At 46.4% G+C, this 25035-nt stretch overlaps 1 long non-coding RNA gene across 1 annotated transcript in view; it reads right to left on the bottom strand.

Moving 5' to 3' along the window:
• LOC127487763 (uncharacterized) overlaps positions 1-4658 on the bottom strand; it is a 65858-nt gene extending 61200 nt beyond the window's left edge. The window contains exon 1 of the long non-coding RNA XR_016222355.1: positions 4405-4658. This is a non-coding gene — a long non-coding RNA (uncharacterized LOC127487763). The remainder of the gene's footprint in view (positions 1-4404) is intronic.
• Positions 4659-25035: the final 20377 nt, after the last annotated feature.

The raw sequence follows: 25035 nt of genomic DNA, 5'->3' as shown, positions 1-25035 counted from the left end.
GGCACGGTGATCTGTCTGGCCTCACTAGAAGCACACTGGCATGGAGCTCATTGGACTTCCTTCCTCTCTTCCACCTCCTCCTCCCTCAAGCCTGTCCCAAACACAACGACTACCGCTTAGGTTTTGAATCTAACCACATGTCACCTCCACCCCCCAAAAAAAGTTTCTTATGCATTTAAACACAAAGTCTATTTAGAGAATATGTTATTTTACTGCTACTACTTTCAGCAGGTATCAGGCACTCCATAACATCTAGTTAGACTAGATATTTCAAAACAATATTCAGGACTGTCAACCCTACATCGTGGTGAGAAATGCACACGCAGAGTTGTAAAAAGGAAAAGTCTCCTCCACATGACCAGGTTAGCCTAGAACCTTCTCACCTTTCCCTTCCTCCTCACGTTCCTTTGTTCCAGGACCTGGAGCCTTCTGAAAGCCATGGCTGCATGTCCCTCTTAGGGTGACCCCATGTGTGGCTTAATTGAGGCCATATATGGTCACTTCCCAAAGACATTTCTTTCCTGTGATAATTCAACTACCAATGGGCGCATGACAGATGCGTGATTTTTTTAAGTCTATTCTCTCAAATGTCAGAAAGCTCTGTCCATCTAGAAGGCCTGGATGCAGGCAAAGCGGTTTGTTCGTAAAGGCCGAGGGAAAAGCTGAGAACAGCTTTTTCCAGTTACATCCACAGGCCTTCTAAAAAGGGCCAGCACACCTTCCCGACGGCCACCGGCCTCCCGGGGCAGCCTTCTCCCTGATGACACCACCATCTGCAGGAGCTGAGAGGCAGGCCCATGACCACAGCCACTCACTGCCCCGCCGACCACAGTCCCGTGGGACTCTGCTCCCTGCAGGGCCACTCCTCGTTGTCATGGACTTAGGACCAGGTGAGGTGTCAGCTACCTGGACACAGCCCTCACCCCAGGTCCCGCATCTGCGTGGCCCCAAGGCCTGAAAACATGGCCCTGCTTGAGTCCACAGACCCCGCCTTCTTGGGTGCCTCCAGCTCCTAATGGCAGCCAAGGCATTCAAGCCGCCTCACCAGAACCACTCAAAGGTGCAGCGTCCTTGGCGCCTCGGAGCAGGAGCCTCACAGAGGCCCCCAGGGTTGGGCCTGCAGCCCAGGCTGCTGGTGGGGTGCAGAGCCCTGTTCCTAGAGGCGGGTCTGGATACTGAGGCGATCACTCTTGGGAGATCACTCACGTGGGCCCAGAGGGCTTGGCCGCCTCTTCAAGGCCCCGATCAGGGCCATCAATCAGTGTCAGCAAGGGCTCAGGTGTCTGCAGGCCAGATGCCGTAAACTGGACTTGAGGGCCCCAGGGAAACAAACCACATCTGATTTCTCTGCAGGAACTCCCTCTCTGTCTCTTGTAACAGTTTTTGTGCCAAAGTATATGTTATTTCTTTGTACATAGGAAATTTGCAATCATCAAATAAAAACTTCAATAAAAAAGTCTATGTTGTTTGATATTAGGAAGGCTTCACCTGACCTTTTCTTTTCAGTTCCCATGTAAGATCTTTTCCCTTCTTTCACTTTTCGTCTATGTGTATCATGCTAGAGGTTTTACTTCTTGGCAGCAAACAGATGGGTCTTGCCTTTTAGTCCATGCACGTATATAACAACACACAGACAACTGGAGCTTTATATGAGGAAGGGAACCCTTCAATGCATATTTGCTCATGCCATCCCCCGCCCCAACCTGATGCCACCCACCACCCAGTGATGTCAGCATTCTATCCAAGACCTCAAGATTTATGCCATTCCCAAAATGTAAACACTCAAAGGAAACAACAAACTCCTTATATGGGTGTTAATTTTAAGCACCTAGAGACCGCATGTTTCCAGGGAGGACTTCAGGTTCCCAGGCATCACACAGTAGCCTCTAAGAAATGTGTTATTTGACTACTTCATCTTTGAACAGCTATCAGGCATTCCAGAACATCTGGTAAGACTAGGTATTTCAAAAAATACTCAGGAATGTCAACTCTACATAGAGGTGAGAAAACACACACAGAAAATGATAGTTGTACCAAGGAGATGCGTTCTCCAAATGACCAGGCTAACTAAAACCTTCCCTCCTTCCCTAACTCCTCATGCTCCTTCGCTCCAGGACCTGGAACCTTGTGAAAGGGCACGGTTCATGTCCCTCAGGGGCTCCCCCACGGGTGGCTTAAACAAGGCCATTTACAGGCACTTCCAGAGGACATTTCTTTCCTATGATAATTCAACTAAATGGGCACTCGCAAGACATCGGAGTTTTCTAAGTCTACTCTATCATATATCGGAAAGCTCTGTCCATCCAGAAGGCCTGGATGCAGGCAAAGCAGTTTGTCTGTAAAGGCCGAGGGGAAAGCTGAGAACAGCTTTTATCCTCTTCTATCTGCAGGCCTCCTGAAAGAGGCCAGCACACCTTCCCGAGGGCGGCCGGCCTCTCAGGCGGCCTTCTCCCTGATGACACCATCGTCTGGGATGCAGAGCACTTACCCTTAGTGCCTGGGTTTGCACTCTAAGGCGATCACCCACGGGAGAACATTGAGCTGGGCCTGGGGGGCTTCTCTGCCTCTTCAAATACCCAATCAGGGCCATCAATCAGTGGCAGCGAGGGCTCAGGTGTCTGCAGGCCAGATTCCATAATCTGTCCCTGAGGGCCCCAGGGGAGCAAACAGCATCTAGTTCTCTGCAGGAACTCCCTCTATGTTTCTTGTAACAGTTTTTGTACTAAAGTATATGTTGCTTAGCTGACATAGGAAATTTGCGTTCATTAAATAAAAACCTTCAATAAAAAAGTGTATGTTGTTTGATATTAAGAAGGCTTCACCTGCCCTTTTCAGTTCACATGGAATATCTTTTTCCCTTCTTCACTTTCAGTCTATGTGTATCATAGAAGGGGTTTTTCTTCTTGGCAGCAAATAGATTAGTCCTGATTCTTAGTCCTCCCACCTATATAACAACGCATAGACGATTTGAACATTATAAGATGAAGGGAATCATTTATGCATACTTACTCACGCCAACCCCCGACCCCACCTGACACCAGTCACCACATAGTAATGTCAGCATTCTCTACTAGACCTCAAGATTTATGCCATTCCCAAAATGTGAACACTCAAAGGAAACGACAAACTCCTTACACAAGTGTTAATTTTAAACACCTAGAGAAACCGATTGTTGTCACGCACCAGAGAGTAACCTCTAAAAAACCCACCCATGTAACAAAGGCTCTAACGTGAATGTCTTCTCAACAAGAACACTGTGCCTTGCATACCATTCCCTTCCCATCTCTACGATACCAGTGGACTTGAATAACCACTTGTAATACTTACAGGGAAACTAATCATTTCAACATCAACAATCATTTCTGGCCCAGAACCCTTCCCTTCTCCACCATTTCAGAGAGCTAGAATGTTGCAATTTTCCAAAGACAATCTTTCCGAGGACTCATAACATAAAATGTACAAAATTAGTTTAACTAACTCTACTTTTGTCATACAGTGGCAACCTCTTTTAACATCTAGATGGGCTAGATGTTGTAATTCGGGCCTCATTGGTCTTTGGTATACACTCCATACACAACAGAGTGAAACAAAAAGCACACACCCATGGGTCAGTGGTCTATCTGGCCTCACCAGAATCTCCCAGGCGTGGAGCTCTTTGAACTTCCTCCCTCTCCTCTACCTCCTCTTCCCTCAAACCAGTGCCCAATCACAACGTCTACCACTCAGGAGTGAGTCTGGCCATGCACCACCCCCTCCCCAAATTGTTTCATATGCCTTTTAACAAAAAAAGTCTATTTAGAAAATATGTTACTGTACCATTTTTACTTCGAACATAAATTAGGCACTTCAGAACATTTGGTAAGACTAGATATTTCAAAAAAGTACTTAGCACTCTCAGCTCTCTATATTGGTGAGAAAACGCACACAGAAATCGATAGTTCTATCAAGGACATGTGTTCTCTACATGACCAGGCTGGTATAGAAACTTCCCTCTTCCCTTCCTAATCACGATCCCTTGCTCCATGAACTTGAACCTTGTGAAAGGCCACGCTGCCTATCCCTCAGGGGCACCCCCACAGGTGGCTTAGTCAAGGCCATTCACAGTCACCATTCTTTCCTCAATAATACTCAACTACAAATAGACGTTCCCAGGACGTCTGAATTTTTTAAGTCTAATCTCTCATGTATCAGTAAGCTCTGTACATCCAGAAGGCCCAGCCAAAGCGGTTTGTCTGTAAAGGCCGAGGGGAAAGCTGAGGCTTGCTTTTTCCAGTCCTACCCGCAGGCCTTCTGAAAGGGGCCAGCACACCTTCCTGAGGGCGGCCGGCCTCTCCTGGCGGCCTCTCCCTAATGCACCACCATCCGCAGGAGCCGAGACCGCCCGCCCATACCACGGTCACTCACCGCTCCGCTGCCCATCGTCCCGCGAGGCTCTGCTCCCTGCCGGGCCGCTGAGTCCTCGGTGGTCGTCGTCTTCCTCCTCGTCCGCTGAGTCCTCGGTGGTCGTCGTCTTCCTCCTCGTCCGCTGAGTCCTCGGTGGTCGTCGTCTTCCTACCAGGTGAGGCGTAGACCAACCAGACGCAGCGCTCACCCCAGGTCCCGGATGTGCGCAGGCCCAATGCCTGAAAACAGGGCTGCGCATGTGGCCGTAGACCCCGGCATGCGCAGCCCTGTTTTCAGGCATTGGGCCTGCGCACATCCGGGACCTGAGATGAGCGTTGTGTCTGGTTGGTCTACGCCTCACCTGGTAGGAAGACGACGACGAGGAGGAAGACGACGACCACCGAGGACTCAGCGGACGAGGAGGAAGACGGCGATCACCGAGCACTCAGCGGCCCGGCAGGGAGCAGAGCCCCGCGGGACGATGGGCGGCAGAGCGGTGAGTGGCCGTGGGCATGGGCGGGCAGTCTCGGCTCCTGTGGATGGTGGTATCATCAGGGAGAGGCCGGCCGCCCTCGGGAAGGTGTGCTGGCCCCTTTCAGAAGGCCTGTGGATAGAAGAAGAAAAAGCTGTTCTCAGCATTCCCTTCGGCCTTTACAAACAAACCGATGTGCCTGCATCCAGGCCTTCTAGATGGACAGAGCTTACTGACATAGCAGAGTAAACTTAGAAAATTCAGACGTCTTGTGCATGAGTTAATATAGAAAGAAAGGTCTTCAGGAAGTGACTGTGAACGGCCTTGATTAAGCCGCCCGTGTGCGCGCCCCAGGAGAGAGACACAGCCATGGCCTTTCCTAAGGTTTGAGGTCCTGGAGCGAAGGAGCGTGAGGAGGAAGGGAAGGCGGGGAGGGTTCTAGGTTAGTTGGTCGTGTGGAGAAGACATCTCCTTCTAACAACTACTGTTTCTGTGTGCGTTTCCTCAATAATATAGAGGGCTGAGAGTGCTAAGTACTGTTTTGAAATAGCTAGTCTTAATAGATGTTATGAAGTGCTTGATTTATGTTCAAAGCATAAGTAGTACAATAACACACTTTGTAAATAGACTTTGTGTTAAGTGCATATGAAACTTTTTGGGGGAGGAGTGTTGGTGGGTGGCCAGAGTATGAGCAGTAGAGGTTGTGTTTGGGAACTGATTTGTGGTAGGAGGAGGTAGAGGAGAGGGAAGAAGTCCAAGAACTCGATGCCAGCGTGCTTCTAGTGAGGCCAGACAGACCACGTCTCCTGGGTGTGTGCATTTTGTTTCACTCTGCCGTGTATAGATTGTCTACAGAGGACCAATGAATCCTGACTTAGAGCATCTAGCCATTCTAGATTTTAAAAGAGGCTGCCACTGTATGAAAAAAGTAGAGTCAGTTACACTAATTTTGTCCATTTTACATTAAGATTCCTCGGAAAGATTGTCTTCAGAAACGTGGAGCATTCTGGCTCACTGAGATGGTGGAGAAGGGAAAGTTTCTGGGACAGAATGCTCACATTTCAAAGACACTTTCACATTGTAAATCTGGTTAGTCGTGTGCAGTTTAGCACTGCTGTGTATATAGTGGACAGCTACGTCTTTCCTTGAGAAGATGTAGTCTAATCTGGATATTCAGAAGTACCCGACATAGGTTAAATTTAGAAGGAGTGAAATAGTTCTGTAAATATCTTTTTGGTATCACTCATTAGTTGTGTCTCTGAGGAATGGACTTGCTGGCCACAACTGGGAGCCTTGTGCCAGCTGTGCTTGTTCCATGGTTTGGAGGAGGTGGGAGGCGAGGAACTGCCAAAGGTGTTATGCTGGTGTGTTCCAACTTAGGTGTTTTCAGCCATTTTCCTGTCGTTTTCTGCTTTTTGTTTTACTATGTATAGAGAGTGTATCATGGACAAACTAGTCCTAATGTAACATCAATATTCTACATGTTAAAGAGGTTGCTAGTGTATGACAAATTTGTTAGGAGAACTAGCATATTTTAGATACTAGTGTTGAAATTCATATGAAAGCTAGTCCTCTATAAATGTCATTTGGATTTCCATGTGTGAAGCCGTCTCTAAGAATTACATAAGCTTGTACTTGTCCACTGGATCAAAGGAAGAGAGGATAGTGAGGAGAGAATGGCTCCAGACCAAACTGCTCATATTTCGAGGATACCCCAAATCCTAACCATTGTGACCTTTGTGCAATTTTGTTTAACGGTGCTGTGTTCTTAGTGGGCAAGCCCTTACCCTAGAGGACTTCAGAAAGTTCATGAAAAATGAAATCAAAAGAAGCTTATCTTGGTGTAAAGAAATTGAAACCCATATACTTCTTAGTACTATACTAAGTATTTTCCATGAACTTTTGGAAGAGCAGTGTCTGAAATAGCGAGATTTCTAGATGTTTAGAAGTGTTTGGTCTATGTAAGAGTAGGAGCTACAGATTACCACTTTTGTTAAGTAGCTTTTTAAAAGTGATAGGAAACGTTTGGAAGTGGAATTGGTAAGACCCTTTGGTGAAGAGTATATTCTCTTGTACATTGTTTATTGGTATGAGAGAGGTGGGAGGGAAGAGATTCCAAACTGTGTTTATGCAAGTGTGTTCTAAAATATTCGCTATTGCCCTATATGTTACATGTATTTCATTTAACATTGCTGTAATGTACATGTTGTGTATATGCGGAACAAACGAGTCCTCATTCCACAATATCTAGTCTCTAGATATAAAGAGGTGCTGATATGTGACAAAAGTAGTGTTCGTAAAGGGACATGTGTTGTGTATTTTGTGTTAAATTTCCTGGAAAGACTGTCCTTTGAAGAGGACTTTTGGAAGTGAAGTTGTAACATCACATGGCAATGACTAGGGTGCTCACTTCTACCTTTTGGCGGTGGGGAGAAGGATTTGGAAGAAACGAAGACTTCACTAGACCTACGTTAAGATTCCTCTTTAGAAGACTCTAGTTTCTGAGACTACCAGTTCCACATGTATAGTTTATTCAACACTATTGTGTATAGGGTGGACACCAGGAAGTCCTTATTTGAAACATCTAGCCCTGCTGGATTTTAGTAGTGCCCAAATTATGTTAAAAGTAGTGGTAGCGTATAATGCATTTTGTAGCTATCCTTTAGTGAAATTCATATGAAATACGTTTTTTTGGAAGTGGAACGAGGAACTCCTTGTCTGAGTAGTACGGACTGTTGTGTTTGGTGCTGCTTCAGTGAAAAGTTGTGGAAAAAAGTCTAAAGGGCTTTGCACCAGCATGTGTGCGGTGGGACAAGGTTAAGCATGTGCCATGCTGTTTGTCGTGTGGTTTTTCTTTTTTTGTCTGTGTATATAATGTGCATGTACAGGGCAAACATGCCTGCTTTTCATCTCGTCTTCATAGATGTTCAAGGGGTTGCTGGGGTATGCTAAAAGTAGAGTTAGTGCAGGAGTACGTTGAGTCTTGGTTTGTGTTACCACTCCTAGGAAACACTGTTCTTAGACCCAGTACGGAAGTGAAACGGTTAGATTCCCTGTAAGTATCACAGGTGGAGATCCAATGGTTTGCAAGGCACAGTGTTCTTGTTGAGAAGACATTCACATTAGAGGCTTGGTTACATGGGTGGGTTATTTCGAGGATCCCGTGTGGTATGTTGGGAACCTGAAGTCCTCCCTGGAAACATCGGGTCTCTAGGTGCTTAAAATTAACACCCTTGGAAGGAGTTTGTCGTTTCATAGGAATGTTTACATTTTGTGAATGGCATAAATCTTGAGGTCTAGTAGAGAATGCTGACAGCCCTGGCTCGTGGCTGGCATCAGGTTGGGGCGGGGGTTGGCGTGAGCAAGTATGCATCGAAGGGTTCCTTTCCTCTTATAATGTTCTAGTTGTCTATCCGTTGTTATATAAGTGCATGGACTAAGTCCCAAGACCCATCTACGTCTTGCCAAGAAGACAAACCCCTACCATGATACACATAGACTGAAAGTGAGAGAAGGGAAAAATATATTCCATGGGAACAGAAAAGAAAAGGTCAGGTGAAGGCTTCCTCATATCAAACAACATAGACTTTTTTATTGAAGGTTTTTATTTAATGAATGTAAATTTCCCATGTCAGCTAAACAACATATACTTTAGTACACATCTGTTATAAGAGACAGAGAGAGAGATTCCTGTGGAGAACTCAGATGTGGTTTGCCCCTCTGGGTCCCTCCCGGGTGGATTATGGCATCTGGCCTGCAGACACCTGAGCCCTTGCTGCCACTGATCCATGGTCCTGATCGGGGCCTTGACCAGACAGTGAAGCCACGTGAGCCCACATCAGTTTTTTGCTGTGGGCGATCGCCTCGGAGTCCAGACCCAGGCTCCAAGACTAAAGGTTCCACACCCAGCAGTGACTGGGGCTCTTGGCCCAACCCTGCGGTGCCTATGTGAGGCTCCTGCTTTGAGGCACCAAGGATGCTGCACCTGTGATGGTGTTGCTGAGGCCACTCAAATGCCTCGGTGGCCATTAGGTGGGCATGCCTCTGGAGTGCCCGAGAGGCGGGGTCTACGAACACAATCCCTACCACATTTTCACCTTTGGGGACACACAGATCCGGGGCCTGGGGTGAGCGCTGTGTCCCAGTTGGTCGACACCTCACCTGGTCCGAAGATGACGACCATCGAGGACTCAGCAGCCTGGCAGTGAGCAGAGCCCCGGGAGACAAAGGGCGGCAGAGCAGTGAGTGGCCCTGGGCATGGGTGTGCAGTCTCGGCTCTCAGACAGTGTTTTCATCATGGAGAAGGGTACCGGGAGAGGAGGGCCACCCATGAGAAGGTGCGCGCTGGCCCCTTTCAGAAGGCCTGTGGATATAACTGGAAAAAGCTGTTCTCAGATTTCTCCTCGACCTTTTCAAACAAACCGCTTTGCCTGCATCCAGACCTTACAGATTTACAGAGTTACCTGACGTATGATAGAGTAGACTTAGAAAAATCGCATATCTTGCAAAGGCCAATTTAGTTGAATATTATAGGAAAGAAATGTCCTCTGGAAGTGACCATAAATGGCCTCAATTAAGCCTTCCGTGGGGGCGCCCCAGGAGGGACATGCAAACGTGGCCCTTCAGAAGGTTTGAGGCCCTGGAGTTGAGGAGCGTGAGTAGGAAAAGAAAGAAGGAATATTGTGGGCCAGCTTGGTCATGCTTAGAAAACATCTTCTTGTTACATCCATTGTTTTGCGTGGGCGTTTTCTCACCAATATGTAGAGCTGAGAGTGCTAAGTACCTTTTTGAAATATCTACTCTTACTTTATGTTCTGAAGTGCATGATTTATGTTTGAAGTAGCAGTAGTAAAATAACACATTTTGTAAATAGACTCTCTATTTAAATGTATAAGAAGCTTTTTTTGGGGGGGGGGGGGCTGTTATTGGTGGCCGGACTCATTTGCATGGTATATGCTGTGTTTGGGCACTGGTTTGGGGGAGGAGGAAGTAGAGAAGAGGGAGGAAGTCCAAAGAACTCCACACCAGTGTGCTTCCAGTGAGACCAGACAGACCACTGTCCCCTGGGTGTATGTCTTTCGTTTCACTCTGCTGTGTGAATTCAAGTGTATACAAAAGACTGATGAGTCCTGACTTGCAACATCTAGTCCCTTTAGATCTTAAAAGTGGTAGCCACTGTATGACAAAAGTAGACTTAAACTAATACACCTCCCTCTTCTCTACTTCCTCCTCCCCCAAACCAGTGCCCAAACACAGCATATACCATGCAAATGAGTCCGGCCACCAATAACAGCCCCCCCCCCCAAAAAAGCTTCTTATACATTTAAATAGAGAGTCTATTTACAAAATGTGTTATTTTACTACTGCTACTTCAAACATAAATCATGCACTTCAGAACATAAAGTAAGAGTAGATATTTCAAAAAGGTACTTAGCACTCTCAGCTCTACATATTGGTGAGAAAACGCCCACGCAAAACAATGGATGTAACAAGAAGATGTTTTCTAAGCATGACCAAGCTGGCCCACAATATTCCTTCTTTCTTTTCCTACTCACGCTCCTCAACTCCAGGGCCTCAAACCTTCTGAAGGGCCACGTTTGCATGTCCCTCCTGGGGCACCCCCACGGAAGGCTTAATTGAGGCCATTTATGGTCACTTCCAGAGGACATTTCTTTCCTATAATATTCAACTAAATTGGCCTTTGCAAGATATGCGATTTTTCTAAGTCTACTCTATCATACGTCAGGTAACTCTGTAAATCTGTAAGGTCTGGATGCAGGCAAAGCGGTTTGTTTGAAAAGGTCGAGGAGAAATCTGAGAACAGCTTTTTCCAGTTATATCCACAGGCCTTCTGAAAGGGGCCAGCGCGCACCTTCTCATGGGTGGCCCTCCTCTCCCGGTACCCTTCTCCATGATGAAAACACTGTCTGAGAGCCGAGACTGCACACCCATGCCCAGGGCCACTCACTGCTCTGCCGCCCTTTGTCTCCCGGGGCTCTGCTCACTGCCAGGCTGCTGAGTCCTCGATGGTCGTCATCTTCGGACCAGGTGAGGTGTCGACCAACTGGGACACAGCGCTCACCCCAGGCCCCGGATCTGTGTGTCCCCAAAGGTGAAAATGTGGTAGGGATTGTGTTCGTAGACCCCGCCTCTCGGGCACTCCAGAGGCATGCCCACCTAATGGCCACCGAGGCATTTGAGTGGCCTCAGCAACACCATCACAGGTGCAGCATCCTTGGTGCCTCAAAGCAGGAGCCTCACATAGGCACCGCAGGGTTGGGCCAAGAGCCCCAGTCACTGCTGGGTGTGGAACCTTTAGTCTTGGAGCCTGGGTCTGGACTCCGAGGCGATCGCCCACAGCAGAAAACTGATGTGGGCTCACGTGGCTTCACTGTCTGGTCAAGGCCCCGATCAGGACCATGGATCAGTGGCAGCAAGGGCTCAGGTGTCTGCAGGCCAGATGCCATAATCCACCCGGGAGGGACCCAGAGGGGCAAACCACATCTGAGTTCTCCACAGGAATCTCTCTCTCTGTCTCTTATAACAGATGTGTACTAAAGTATATGTTGTTTAGCTGACATGGGAAATTTACATTCATTAAATAAAAACCTTCAATAAAAAAGTCTATGTTGTTTGATATGAGGAAGCCTTCACCTGACCTTTTCTTTTCTGTTCCCATGGAATATATTTTTCCCTTCTCTCACTTTCAGTCTATGTGTATCATGGTAGGGGTTTGTCTTCTTGGCAAGACGTAGATGGGTCTTGGGACTTAGTCCATGCACTTATATAACAACGGATAGACAACTAGAACATTATAAGAGGAAAGGAACCCTTCGATGCATACTTGCTCACGCCAACCCCCGCCCCAACCTGATGCCAGCCACGAGCCAGGGCTGTCAGCATTCTCTACTAGACCTCAAGATTTATGCCATTCACAAAATGTAAACATTCCTATGAAACGACAAACTCCTTCCAAGGGTGTTAATTTTAAGCACCTAGAGACCCGATGTTTCCAGGGAGGACTTCAGGTTCCCAACATACCACACGGGATCCTCGAAATAACCCACCCATGTAACCAAGCCTCTAATGTGAATGTCTTCTCAACAAGAACACTGTGCCTTGCAAACCATTGGATCTCCACCTGTGATACTTACAGGGAATCTAACCGTTTCACTTCCGTACTGGGTCTAAGAACAGTGTTTCCTAGGAGTGGTAACACAAACCAAGACTCAACGTACTCCTGCACTAACTCTACTTTTAGCATACCCCAGCAACCCCTTGAACATCTATGAAGACGAGATGAAAAGCAGGCATGTTTGCCCTGTACATGCACATTATATACACAGACAAAAAAAGAAAAACCACACGACAAACAGCATGGCACATGCTTAACCTTGTCCCACCGCACACATGCTGGTGCAAAGCCCTTTAGACTTTTTTCCACAACTTTTCACTGAAGCAGCACCAAACACAACAGTCCGTACTACTCAGACAAGGAGTTCCTCGTTCCACTTCCAAAAAAACGTATTTCATATGAATTTCACTAAAGGATAGCTACAAAATGCATTATACGCTACCACTACTTTTAACATAATTTGGGCACTACTAAAATCCAGCAGGGCTAGATGTTTCAAATAAGGACTTCCTGGTGTCCACCCTATACACAATAGTGTTGAATAAACTATACATGTGGAACTGGTAGTCTCAGAAACTAGAGTCTTCTAAAGAGGAATCTTAACGTAGGTCTAGTGAAGTCTTCGTTTCTTCCAAATCCTTCTCCCCACCGCCAAAAGGTAGAAGTGAGCACCCTAGTCATTGCCATGTGATGTTACAACTTCACTTCCAAAAGTCCTCTTCAAAGGACAGTCTTTCCAGGAAATTTAACACAAAATACACAACACATGTCCCTTTACGAACACTACTTTTGTCACATATCAGCACCTCTTTATATCTAGAGACTAGATATTGTGGAATGAGGACTCGTTTGTTCCGCATATACACAACATGTACATTACAGCAATGTTAAATGAAATACATGTAACATATAGGGCAATAGCGAATATTTTAGAACACACTTGCATAAACACAGTTTGGAATCTCTTCCCTCCCACCTCTCTCATACCAATAAACAATGTACAAGAGAATATACTCTTCACCAAAGGGTCTTACCAATTCCACTTCCAAACGTTTCCTATCACTTTTAAAAAGCTACTTAACAAAAGTGGTAATCTGTAGCTCCTACTCTTACATAGACCAAACACTTCTAAACATCTAGAAATCTCGCTATTTCAGACACTGCTCTTCCAAAAGTTCATGGAAAATACTTAGTATAGTACTAAGAAGTATATGGGTTTCAATTTCTTTACACCAAGATAAGCTTCTTTTGATTTCATTTTTCATGAACTTTCTGAAGTCCTCTAGGGTAAGGGCTTGCCCACTAAGAACACAGCACCGTTAAACAAAATTGCACAAAGGTCACAATGGTTAGGATTTGGGGTATCCTCGAAATATGAGCAGTTTGGTCTGGAGCCATTCTCTCCTCACTATCCTCTCTTCCTTTGATCCAGTGGACAAGTACAAGCTTATGTAATTCTTAGAGACGGCTTCACACACGGAAATCCAAATGACATTTATAGAGGACTAGCTTTCATATGAATTTCAACACTAGTATCTAAAATATGCTAGTTCTCCTAACAAATTTGTCATACACTAGCAACCTCTTTAACATGTAGAATATTGATGTTACATTAGGACTAGTTTGTCCATGATACACTCTCTATACATAGTAAAACAAAAAGCAGAAAACGACAGGAAAATGGCTGAAAACACCTAAGTTGGAACACACCAGCATAACACCTTTGGCAGTTCCTCGCCTCCCACCTCCTCCAAACCATGGAACAAGCACAGCTGGCACAAGGCTCCCAGTTGTGGCCAGCAAGTCCATTCCTCAGAGACACAACTAATGAGTGATACCAAAAAGATATTTACAGAACTATTTCACTCCTTCTAAATTTAACCTATGTCGGGTACTTCTGAATATCCAGATTAGACTACATCTTCTCAAGGAAAGACGTAGCTGTCCACTATATACACAGCAGTGCTAAACTGCACACGACTAACCAGATTTACAATGTGAAAGTGTCTTTGAAATGTGAGCATTCTGTCCCAGAAACTTTCCCTTCTCCACCATCTCAGTGAGCCAGAATGCTCCACGTTTCTGAAGACAATCTTTCCGAGGAATCTTAATGTAAAATGGACAAAATTAGTGTAACTGACTCTACTTTTTTCATACAGTGGCAGCCTCTTTTAAAATCTAGAATGGCTAGATGCTCTAAGTCAGGATTCATTGGTCCTCTGTAGACAATCTATACACGGCAGAGTGAAACAAAATGCACACACCCAGGAGACGTGGTCTGTCTGGCCTCACTAGAAGCACGCTGGCATCGAGTTCTTGGACTTCTTCCCTCTCCTCTACCTCCTCCTACCACAAATCAGTTCCCAAACACAACCTCTACTGCTCATACTCTGGCCACCCACCAACACTCCTCCCCCAAAAAGTTTCATATGCACTTAACACAAAGTCTATTTACAAAGTGTGTTATTGTACTACTTATGCTTTGAACATAAATCAAGCACTTCATAACATCTATTAAGACTAGCTATTTCAAAACAGTACTTAGCACTCTCAGCCCTCTATATTATTGAGGAAACGCACACAGAAACAGTAGTTGTTAGAAGGAGATGTCTTCTCCACACGACCAACTAACCTAGAACCCTCCCCGCCTTCCCTTCCTCCTCACGCTCCTTCGCTCCAGGACCTCAAACCTTAGGAAAGGCCATGGCTGTGTCTCTCTCCTGGGGCGCGCACACGGGCGGCTTAATCAAGGCCGTTCACAGTCACTTCCTGAAGACCTTTCTTTCTATATTAACTCATGCACAAGACGTCTGAATTTTCTAAGTTTACTCTGCTATGTCAGTAAGCTCTGTCCATCTAGAAGGCCTGGATGCAGGCACATCGGTTTGTTTGTAAAGGCCGAAGGGAATGCTGAGAACAGCTTTTTCTTCTTCTATCCACAGGCCTTCTGAAAGGGGCCAGCACACCTTCCCGAGGGCGGCCGGCCTCTCCCTGATGATACCACCATCCACAGGAGCCGAGACTGCCCGCCCATGCCCACGGCCACTCACCGCTCTGCCGCCCATCGTCCCGCGGGGCTCTGCTCCCTGCCGGGCCGCTGAGTGCTCGGTGATCGCCGTCTTCCTCCTCGTCCGCTGAGTCCTCGGTGGTCGTCGTCTTCCTCCTCGTCGTCGTCTTCCTACCAGGTGAGGCGTAGACCAACCAGACACAACGCTCATCTCAGGTCCCGGATGTGCGCAGGCCCAATGCCTGAAAACAGGGCTGCGCATGCCGGGGTCTACGGCCACATGCGCAGCCCTGTTTTCAGGCATTGGGCCTGCGCACATCCGGGACCTGGGGTGAGCGCTGCGTCTGGTTGGTCTACGCCTCACCTGGTAGGAAGACGACGACCACCGAGGACTCAGCGGACGAGGAGGAAGACGACGACCACCGAGGACTCAGCGGACGAGGAGGAAGACGACGACCACCGAGGACTCAGCGGCCCGGCAGGGAGCAGAGCCTCGCGGGACGATGGGCAGCGGAGCGGTGAGTGACCGTGGTATGGGCGGGCGGTCTCGGCTCCTGCGGATGGTGGTGCATTAGGGAGAGGCCGCCAGGAGAGGCCGGCCGCCCTCAGGAAGGTGTGCTGGCCCCTTTCAGAAGGCCTGCGGGTAGGACTGGAAAAAGCAAGCCTCAGCTTTCCCCTCGGCCTTTACAGACAAACCGCTTTGGCTGGCCTTCTGGATGTACAGAGCTTACTGATACATGAGAGATTAGACTTAAAAAATTCAGACGTCCTGGGAACGTCTATTTGTAGTTGAGTATTATTGAGGAAAGAATGGTGACTGTGAATGGCCTTGACTAAGCCACCTGTGGGGGTGCCCCTGAGGGATAGGCAGCGTGGCCTTTCACAAGGTTCAAGTTCATGGAGCAAGGGATCGTGATTAGGAAGGGAAGAGGGAAGTTTCTATACCAGCCTGGTCATGTAGAGAACACATGTCCTTGATAGAACTATCGATTTCTGTGTGCGTTTTCTCACCAATATAGAGAGCTGAGAGTGCTAAGTACTTTTTTGAAATATCTAGTCTTACCAAATGTTCTGAAGTGCCTAATTTATGTTCGAAGTAAAAATGGTACAGTAACATATTTTCTAAATAGACTTTTTTTGTTAAAAGGCATATGAAACAATTTGGGGAGGGGGTGGTGCATGGCCAGACTCACTCCTGAGTGGTAGACGTTGTGATTGGGCACTGGTTTGAGGGAAGAGGAGGTAGAGGAGAGGGAGGAAGTTCAAAGAGCTCCACGCCTGGGAGATTCTGGTGAGGCCAGATAGACCACTGACCCATGGGTGTGTGCTTTTTGTTTCACTCTGTTGTGTATGGAGTGTATACCAAAGACCAATGAGGCCCGAATTACAACATCTAGCCCATCTAGATGTTAAAAGAGGTTGCCACTGTATGACAAAAGTAGAGTTAGTTAAACTAATTTTGTACATTTTATGTTATGAGTCCTCGGAAAGATTGTCTTTGGAAAATTGCAACATTCTAGCTCTCTGAAATGGTGGAGAAGGGAAGGGTTCTGGGCCAGAAATGATTGTTGATGTTGAAATGATTAGTTTCCCTGTAAGTATTACAAGTGGTTATTCAAGTCCACTGGTATCGTAGAGATGGGAAGGGAATGGTATGCAAGGCACAGTGTTCTTGTTGAGAAGACATTCACGTTAGAGCCTTTGTTACATGGGTGGGTTTTTTAGAGGTTACTCTCTGGTGCGTGACAACAATCGGTTTCTCTAGGTGTTTAAAATTAACACTTGTGTAAGGAGTTTGTCGTTTCCTTTGAGTGTTCACATTTTGGGAATGGCATAAATCTTGAGGTCTAGTAGAGAATGCTGACATTACTATGTGGTGACTGGTGTCAGGTGGGGTCGGGGGTTGGCGTGAGTAAGTATGCATAAATGATTCCCTTCATCTTATAATGTTCAAATCGTCTATGCGTTGTTATATAGGTGGGAGGACTAAGAATCAGGACTAATCTATTTGCTGCCAAGAAGAAAAACCCCTTCTATGATACACATAGACTGAAAGTGAAGAAGGGAAAAAGATATTCCATGTGAACTGAAAAGGGCAGGTGAAGCCTTCTTAATATCAAACAACATACCTCTATGTTTCTTGTAACAGTTTTTGTACTAAAGTATATGTTGCTTAGCTGACAGAGGAAATTTGCGTTCATTAAATAAAAACCTTCAATAAAAAAGTGTATGTTGTTTGATATGAAGAAGGCTTCACCTGCTCTTTCAGTTCACATGGAATATCTTTTTCCCTTCTTCACTTTCAGTCTATGGTAGAAGGGGTTTCTTGGCAGCAACAGATTAGTCCTGATTCCCCAGTCCTCCCACCTATATAACAACGCATAGACGATTTGAACATTATAAGATGAAGGGAATCATTTACGCATACTTACTCACGCCAACCCCCGACCCCACCTGACACCAGTCACCACATAGTAATGTCAGCATTCTACTAGACCTCAAGATTTATGCCATTCCCAAAATGTGAACACTCAGCAAAACGACAAATTCCTTACACAAGTGTTAATTTTAAACACCTAGAGTCCGATTGTTGTCACGCACCAGAGAGCAACTTCAAAAACCCACCCATGTACAAAGGCTCTAGACTGCAATGTCTTCAACAAGAACACTGTGCCTTGCATACTATTCCTTCCCATCTCTACGAGACCAGTGGACTCTGAATAACCACTTGTAATACTTACAGGGAAACTAATCATTTCAACATCAACAATCATTTCTGGCCCAGAACCCTTCCTCTCCACCATTTCAGAGAGCTAGAATGTTGCAATTTTCCAAAGACAATCTCTTCCTGAGACTCATAACATAAATGTACAAAATTAGTTTAACTAACTCTACTTTGTCATACAGTGGCAACCTCTTTTAACATCTAGATGGGCTAGATGTTGTACCCGGGCCTCATTGGTCTTTGGTATACACCTCATATCACCAGAGTGAAACAAAAAGCACACACCCATGGGTCAGTGGCCCATCTGGCCTCACTAGAATCTCCCAGGCGTGGAGCTCTTTGAATCCTCCCTCACCTCCCTCAAACCAGCCCAATCACAACGCCTACCACTGGAGGAGTTCGTCATACTGGCCCCTCCGTTTCATGCTCATCAAAAAAGCTCCATTTAGAAAATATGTTACTGTACCATTTACTTCTGAACATAAATTAGGCACTTCAGAACATTTGGTAAGACTAGATATTTAGCACTCCTCAGCTCTCTATATTGGTGAGAAACGCACACAGAAATCGATAGTTCTATCATGACATGTGTTCTCTACATGACCAGGCTGGTATAGAAATCTCTCCTTCCCTTCCTAATCACGATCCCTTGCTCCATGAACTTGAACCTTGTGAAAGGCCACGCTGCCTATCCCTCAGGGGCACCCCCCACAGGTGGGCTTAGTCAAGGCCATTCACAGTCACCATTCTTTCCTAAATAATACTCAACTACAAATAGACGTTTCCTAGGACGCCTGAATTTTCTAAGTCTAATCTCTCATGTATCAGTAAGCTCTGTACATCCAGAAGGCCCAGTTAAAGCTGCTTGTCTGTAAAGGCCGAGGGGAAAGCTGAGGCTTGCTTTTTCCAGTTCTACTGTGGGCCTTCTGAGAAATGCGCCCACCTTCCTGAGGGCGGCCGGCCTTCTGCGGCCTCCCCGATGCACCACCATCCGCAGGGAGCCGAGACCGCCCGCCCATACCACGGTCACTCACCGCTCCGCTGCCCATCGTCCCGCGAGGCTCTGCTCCTGCTGGCCGCGGAGCCTCGGGGTGGTCGTCGCCTTCCTCCCCGTCCGCTGATCTCGGGTGGTCGCCGCCTTCCTACCAGGTGAGGCGGTGACCAACCAGACACAACGCCCAGGTCCTGCATGTGCGCAGGCCTGTGCCTGAAACAGGGCTGCGCATGCCGGGTCTACGGCCACATGCGCAGCCCTGTTTTCAGGCATTGGGCCTTGCGCACATCCGGGACCTGGAGGAGCTTTGGGGGTGGCCATAGACCCCGGAAGGGCACGGGGGTGGGGTGGGGGTGGGGGGGTGGGGGGTCTAAGGCCGCATGCGCAGCCCTGTTTTCAGGCATTGGGCCTGCGCACATCCGGGACCCAGATGAGCGTTGTGTCTGGTTGGTCTACACCTCACCTGGCAGGAAGACGACGACGAGGAGGAAGACGACGACCACCGAGGACTCAGCGGACGAGGAGGAAGACGGCGATCACCGAGCACTCAGCGGCCCGGCAGGAGCAGAGCCCCGCGGGACGATGGGCGGCAGAGCGGTGAGTGGCCGTGGGCATGGGCGGGCAGTCTCGGCTCCTGTGGATGGTGGAACATCAGGGAGAGGCCGGGCCGCCTGAAGGTGTGCTGGCCCCTTTCAGAAGGCCTGTGGATAGAAGAAGAAAAAGCTGTTCTCAGCATTCCCTTCGGCCTTTACAAACAAACCGATGTGCCTGCATCCAGGCCTTCTAGATGGACAGAGCTTACTGACATAGCAGAGTAAACTTTAAAAATTCAGACGTCTTGTGCATGAGTTAATATAGAAAGAAAGGTTCGGAAGTATCAGGAACGGCCTTGATTAAGCCGCCCGTGTGCGCGCCCCAGGAGAGAGACACAGCCATGGCCTTTCCTAAGGTTTGGAGGTCCTGGAGCGAAGGAGCGTGGAGGAGGAAGGGAAGGCGGGAGGGTTCTAGGTTAGTTGGTCGTGGAGAAGACATCTCCTTCTAACAACTACTGTTTCTGTGTGCGTTTCCTCAATAATATAGAAGGCTGAGAGTGCTAAGTACTGTTTTGAAATATTAGTCTTAATAGATGTTATGAAGTGCTTGATTTATGTTCAAAGTACAAGTAGTACAATACCACACTTTGTAAATAGACTTTGTGTTAAATGCATATGAAACTTTTTGGGGGAGGAGTGTTGGTGGGTGGCCAGAGTAGAGCAGTAGAGGTTGTGTTTGGGGAACTGATTTGTGGCAGGGGAGGAGGTAGAGGAGAGGGAAGAAGTCCAAGAACTCGATGCCAGCGTGCTTCTAGTGAGGCCAGACAGACCACGTCTCCTGGGTGTGTGCATTTTGTTTCACTCTGCCGTGTATAGATTGTCTACAGAGGACCAATGAATCCTGACTTAGAGCATCTAGCCATTCTAGATTTTAAAAGAGGCTGCCACTGTATGAAAAAGTAGAGTCAGCCACATCAATTTTGTCCATTTTACATTAAGATTCCTCGGAAAGATTGTCTTCAGAAACGTGGAGCATTCTGGTCTACTGAGATGGTGGAGAAGGGAAAGTTTCTGGGACAGAATGCTCACATTTCAAAGACACTTTCACATTGTAAATCTGGTTAGTCGTGTGCAGTTTAGCACTGCTGTGTATAGTGGACAGCTACGTCTTTCCTTGAGAAGATGTAGTCTAATCTGGATATTCAGAAGTACCCGGTTGCTAGGTTAAATTTAGAAGGAGTGGAAATAGTTCTGTAAATATCTTTGGTATCACTCATTAGTTGTGTCTCTGAGGAATGGACTTGCTGGCCACAACTGGGAGCCTTGTGCCACCTGTGCTGAGGCGAGGAACTGCCAAAGGTGTTATGCTGGTGTGTTCCAACTTAGGTGTTTTCAGCCATTTTCCTGTCGTTTTCTGCTTTTTGTTTTACTATGTATAGAGAGTGTATCATGGACAAACTAGTCCTAATGTAACATCAATATTCTACATGTTAAAGAGGTTGCTAGTGTATGACAAATTTGTTAGGAGAACTAGCATATTTTAGATACTAGTGTTGAAATTCATATGAAAGCTAGTCCTCTATAAATGTCATTTGGATTTCCATGTGTGAAGCCGTCTCTAAGAATTACATAAGCTTGTACTTGTCCACTGGATCAAAGGAAGAGAGGATAGTGAGGAGAGAATGGCTCCAGACCAAACTGCTCATATTTCGAGGATACCCCAAATCCTAACCATTGTGACCTTTGTGCAATTTTGTTTAACGGTGCTGTGTTCTTAGTGGGCAAGCCCTTACCCTAGAGGACTTCAGAAAGTTCATGAAAAATGAAATCAAAAGAAGCTTATCTTGGTGTAAAGAAATTGAAACCCATATACTTCTTAGTACTATACTAAGTATTTTCCATGAACTTTTGGAAGAGCAGTGTCTGAAATAGCGAGATTTCTAGATGTTTAGAAGTGTTTGGTCTATGTAAGAGTAGGAGCTACAGATTACCACTTTTGTTAAGTAGCTTTTTAAAAGTGATAGGAAACGTTTGGAAGTGGAATTGGTAAGACCCTTTGGTGAAGAGTATATTCTCTTGTACATTGTTTATTGGTATGAGAGAGGTGGGAGGGAAGAGATTCCAAACTGTGTTTATGCAAGTGTGTTCTAAAATATTCGCTATTGCCCTATATGTTACATGTATTTCATTTAACATTGCTGTAATGTACATGTTGTGTATATGCGGAACAAACGAGTCCTCATTCCACAATATCTAGTCTCTAGATATAAAGAGGTGCTGATATGTGACAAAAGTAGTGTTCGTAAAGGGACATGTGTTGTGTATTTTGTGTTAAATTTCCTGGAAAGACTGTCCTTTGAAGAGGACTTTTGGAAGTGAAGTTGTAACATCACATGGCAATGACTAGGGTGCTCACTTCTACCTTTTGGCGGTGGGGAGAAGGATTTGGAAGAAACGAAGACTTCACTAGACCTACGTTAAGATTCCTCTTTAGAAGACTCTAGTTTCTGAGACTACCAGTTCCACATGTATAGTTTATTCAACACTATTGTGTATAGGGTGGACACCAGGAAGTCCTTATTTGAAACATCTAGCCCTGCTGGATTTTAGTAGTGCCCAAATTATGTTAAAAGTAGTGGTAGCGTATAATGCATTTTGTAGCTATCCTTTAGTGAAATTCATATGAAATACGTTTTTTTGGAAGTGGAACGAGGAACTCCTTGTCTGAGTAGTACGGACTGTTGTGTTTGGTGCTGCTTCAGTGAAAAGTTGTGGAAAAAAGTCTAAAGGGCTTTGCACCAGCATGTGTGCGGTGGGACAAGGTTAAGCATGTGCCATGCTGTTTGTCGTGTGGTTTTTCTTTTTTTGTCTGTGTATATAATGTGCATGTACAGGGCAAACATGCCTGCTTTTCATCTCGTCTTCATAGATGTTCAAGGGGTTGCTGGGGTATGCTAAAAGTAGAGTTAGTGCAGGAGTACGTTGAGTCTTGGTTTGTGTTACCACTCCTAGGAAACACTGTTCTTAGACCCAGTACGGAAGTGAAACGGTTAGATTCCCTGTAAGTATCACAGGTGGAGATCCAATGGTTTGCAAGGCACAGTGTTCTTGTTGAGAAGACATTCACATTAGAGGCTTGGTTACATGGGTGGGTTATTTCGAGGATCCCGTGTGGTATGTTGGGAACCTGAAGTCCTCCCTGGAAACATCGGGTCTCTAGGTGCTTAAAATTAACACCCTTGGAAGGAGTTTGTCGTTTCATAGGAATGTTTACATTTTGTGAATGGGCATAAATCTTGAGGTCTAGTAGAGAATGCTGACAGCCCTGGCTCGTGGCTGGCATCAGGTTGGGGCGGGGGTTGGCGTGAGCAAGTATGCATCGAAGGGTTCCTTTCCTCTTATAATGTTCTAGTTGTCTATCCGTTGTTATATAAGTGCATGGACTAAGTCCCAAGACCCATCTACGTCTTGCCAAGAAGACAAACCCCTACCATGATACACATAGACTGAAAGTGAGAGAAGGGAAAAATATATTCCATGGGAACAGAAAAGAAAAGGTCAGGTGAAGGCTTCCTCATATCAAACAACATAGACTTTTTTATTGAAGGTTTTTATTTAATGAATGTAAATTTCCCATGTCAGCTAAACAACATATACTTTAGTACACATCTGTTATAAGAGACAGAGAGAGAGATTCCTGTGGAGAACTCAGATGTGGTTTGCCCCTCTGGGTCCCTCCCGGGTGGATTATGGCATCTGGCCTGCAGACACCTGAGCCCTTGCTGCCACTGATCCATGGTCCTGATCGGGGCCTTGACCAGACAGTGAAGCCACGTGAGCCCACATCAGTTTTTTGCTGTGGGCGATCGCCTCGGAGTCCAGACCCAGGCTCCAAGACTAAAGGTTCCACACCCAGCAGTGACTGGGGCTCTTGGCCCAACCCTGCGGTGCCTATGTGAGGCTCCTGCTTTGAGGCACCAAGGATGCTGCACCTGTGATGGTGTTGCTGAGGCCACTCAAATGCCTCGGTGGCCATTAGGTGGGCATGCCTCTGGAGTGCCCGAGAGGCGGGGTCTACGAACACAATCCCTACCACATTTTCACCTTTGGGGACACACAGATCCGGGGCCTGGGGTGAGCGCTGTGTCCCAGTTGGTCGACACCTCACCTGGTCCGAAGATGACGACCATCGAGGACTCAGCAGCCTGGCAGTGAGCAGAGCCCCGGGAGACAAAGGGCGGCAGAGCAGTGAGTGGCCCTGGGCATGGGTGTGCAGTCTCGGCTCTCAGACAGTGTTTTCATCATGGAGAAGGGTACCGGGAGAGGAGGGCCACCCATGAGAAGGTGCGCGCTGGCCCCTTTCAGAAGGCCTGTGGATATAACTGGAAAAAGCTGTTCTCAGATTTCTCCTCGACCTTTTCAAACAAACCGCTTTGCCTGCATCCAGACCTTACAGATTTACAGAGTTACCTGACGTATGATAGAGTAGACTTAGAAAAATCGCATATCTTGCAAAGGCCAATTTAGTTGAATATTATAGGAAAGAAATGTCCTCTGGAAGTGACCATAAATGGCCTCAATTAAGCCTTCCGTGGGGGCGCCCCAGGAGGGACATGCAAACGTGGCCCTTCAGAAGGTTTGAGGCCCTGGAGTTGAGGAGCGTGAGTAGGAAAAGAAAGAAGGAATATTGTGGGCCAGCTTGGTCATGCTTAGAAAACATCTTCTTGTTACATCCATTGTTTTGCGTGGGCGTTTTCTCACCAATATGTAGAGCTGAGAGTGCTAAGTACCTTTTTGAAATATCTACTCTTACTTTATGTTCTGAAGTGCATGATTTATGTTTGAAGTAGCAGTAGTAAAATAACACATTTTGTAAATAGACTCTCTATTTAAATGTATAAGAAGCTTTTTTTGGGGGGGGGGGGGCTGTTATTGGTGGCCGGACTCATTTGCATGGTATATGCTGTGTTTGGGCACTGGTTTGGGGGAGGAGGAAGTAGAGAAGAGGGAGGAAGTCCAAAGAACTCCACACCAGTGTGCTTCCAGTGAGACCAGACAGACCACTGTCCCCTGGGTGTATGTCTTTCGTTTCACTCTGCTGTGTGAATTCAAGTGTATACAAAAGACTGATGAGTCCTGACTTGCAACATCTAGTCCCTTTAGATCTTAAAAGTGGTAGCCACTGTATGACAAAAGTAGACTTAAACTAATACACCTCCCTCTTCTCTACTTCCTCCTCCCCCAAACCAGTGCCCAAACACAGCATATACCATGCAAATGAGTCCGGCCACCAATAACAGCCCCCCCCCCCCAAAAAAGCTTCTTATACATTTAAATAGAGAGTCTATTTACAAAATGTGTTATTTTACTACTGCTACTTCAAACATAAATCATGCACTTCAGAACATAAAGTAAGAGTAGATATTTCAAAAAGGTACTTAGCACTCTCAGCTCTACATATTGGTGAGAAAACGCCCACGCAAAACAATGGATGTAACAAGAAGATGTTTTCTAAGCATGACCAAGCTGGCCCACAATATTCCTTCTTTCTTTTCCTACTCACGCTCCTCAACTCCAGGGCCTCAAACCTTCTGAAGGGCCACGTTTGCATGTCCCTCCTGGGGCACCCCCACGGAAGGCTTAATTGAGGCCATTTATGGTCACTTCCAGAGGACATTTCTTTCCTATAATATTCAACTAAATTGGCCTTTGCAAGATATGCGATTTTTCTAAGTCTACTCTATCATACGTCAGGTAACTCTGTAAATCTGTAAGGTCTGGATGCA

The sequence above is a fragment of the Oryctolagus cuniculus genome, chromosome 16, assembly GCF_051225735.1.
Source record: "Oryctolagus cuniculus isolate XC-2025 breed Fujian yellow rabbit chromosome 16, ASM5122573v1, whole genome shotgun sequence".
Taxonomy (NCBI): domain Eukaryota; kingdom Metazoa; phylum Chordata; class Mammalia; order Lagomorpha; family Leporidae; genus Oryctolagus; species Oryctolagus cuniculus.
This window is presented reverse-complemented; position numbering and strand designations above follow the sequence as displayed.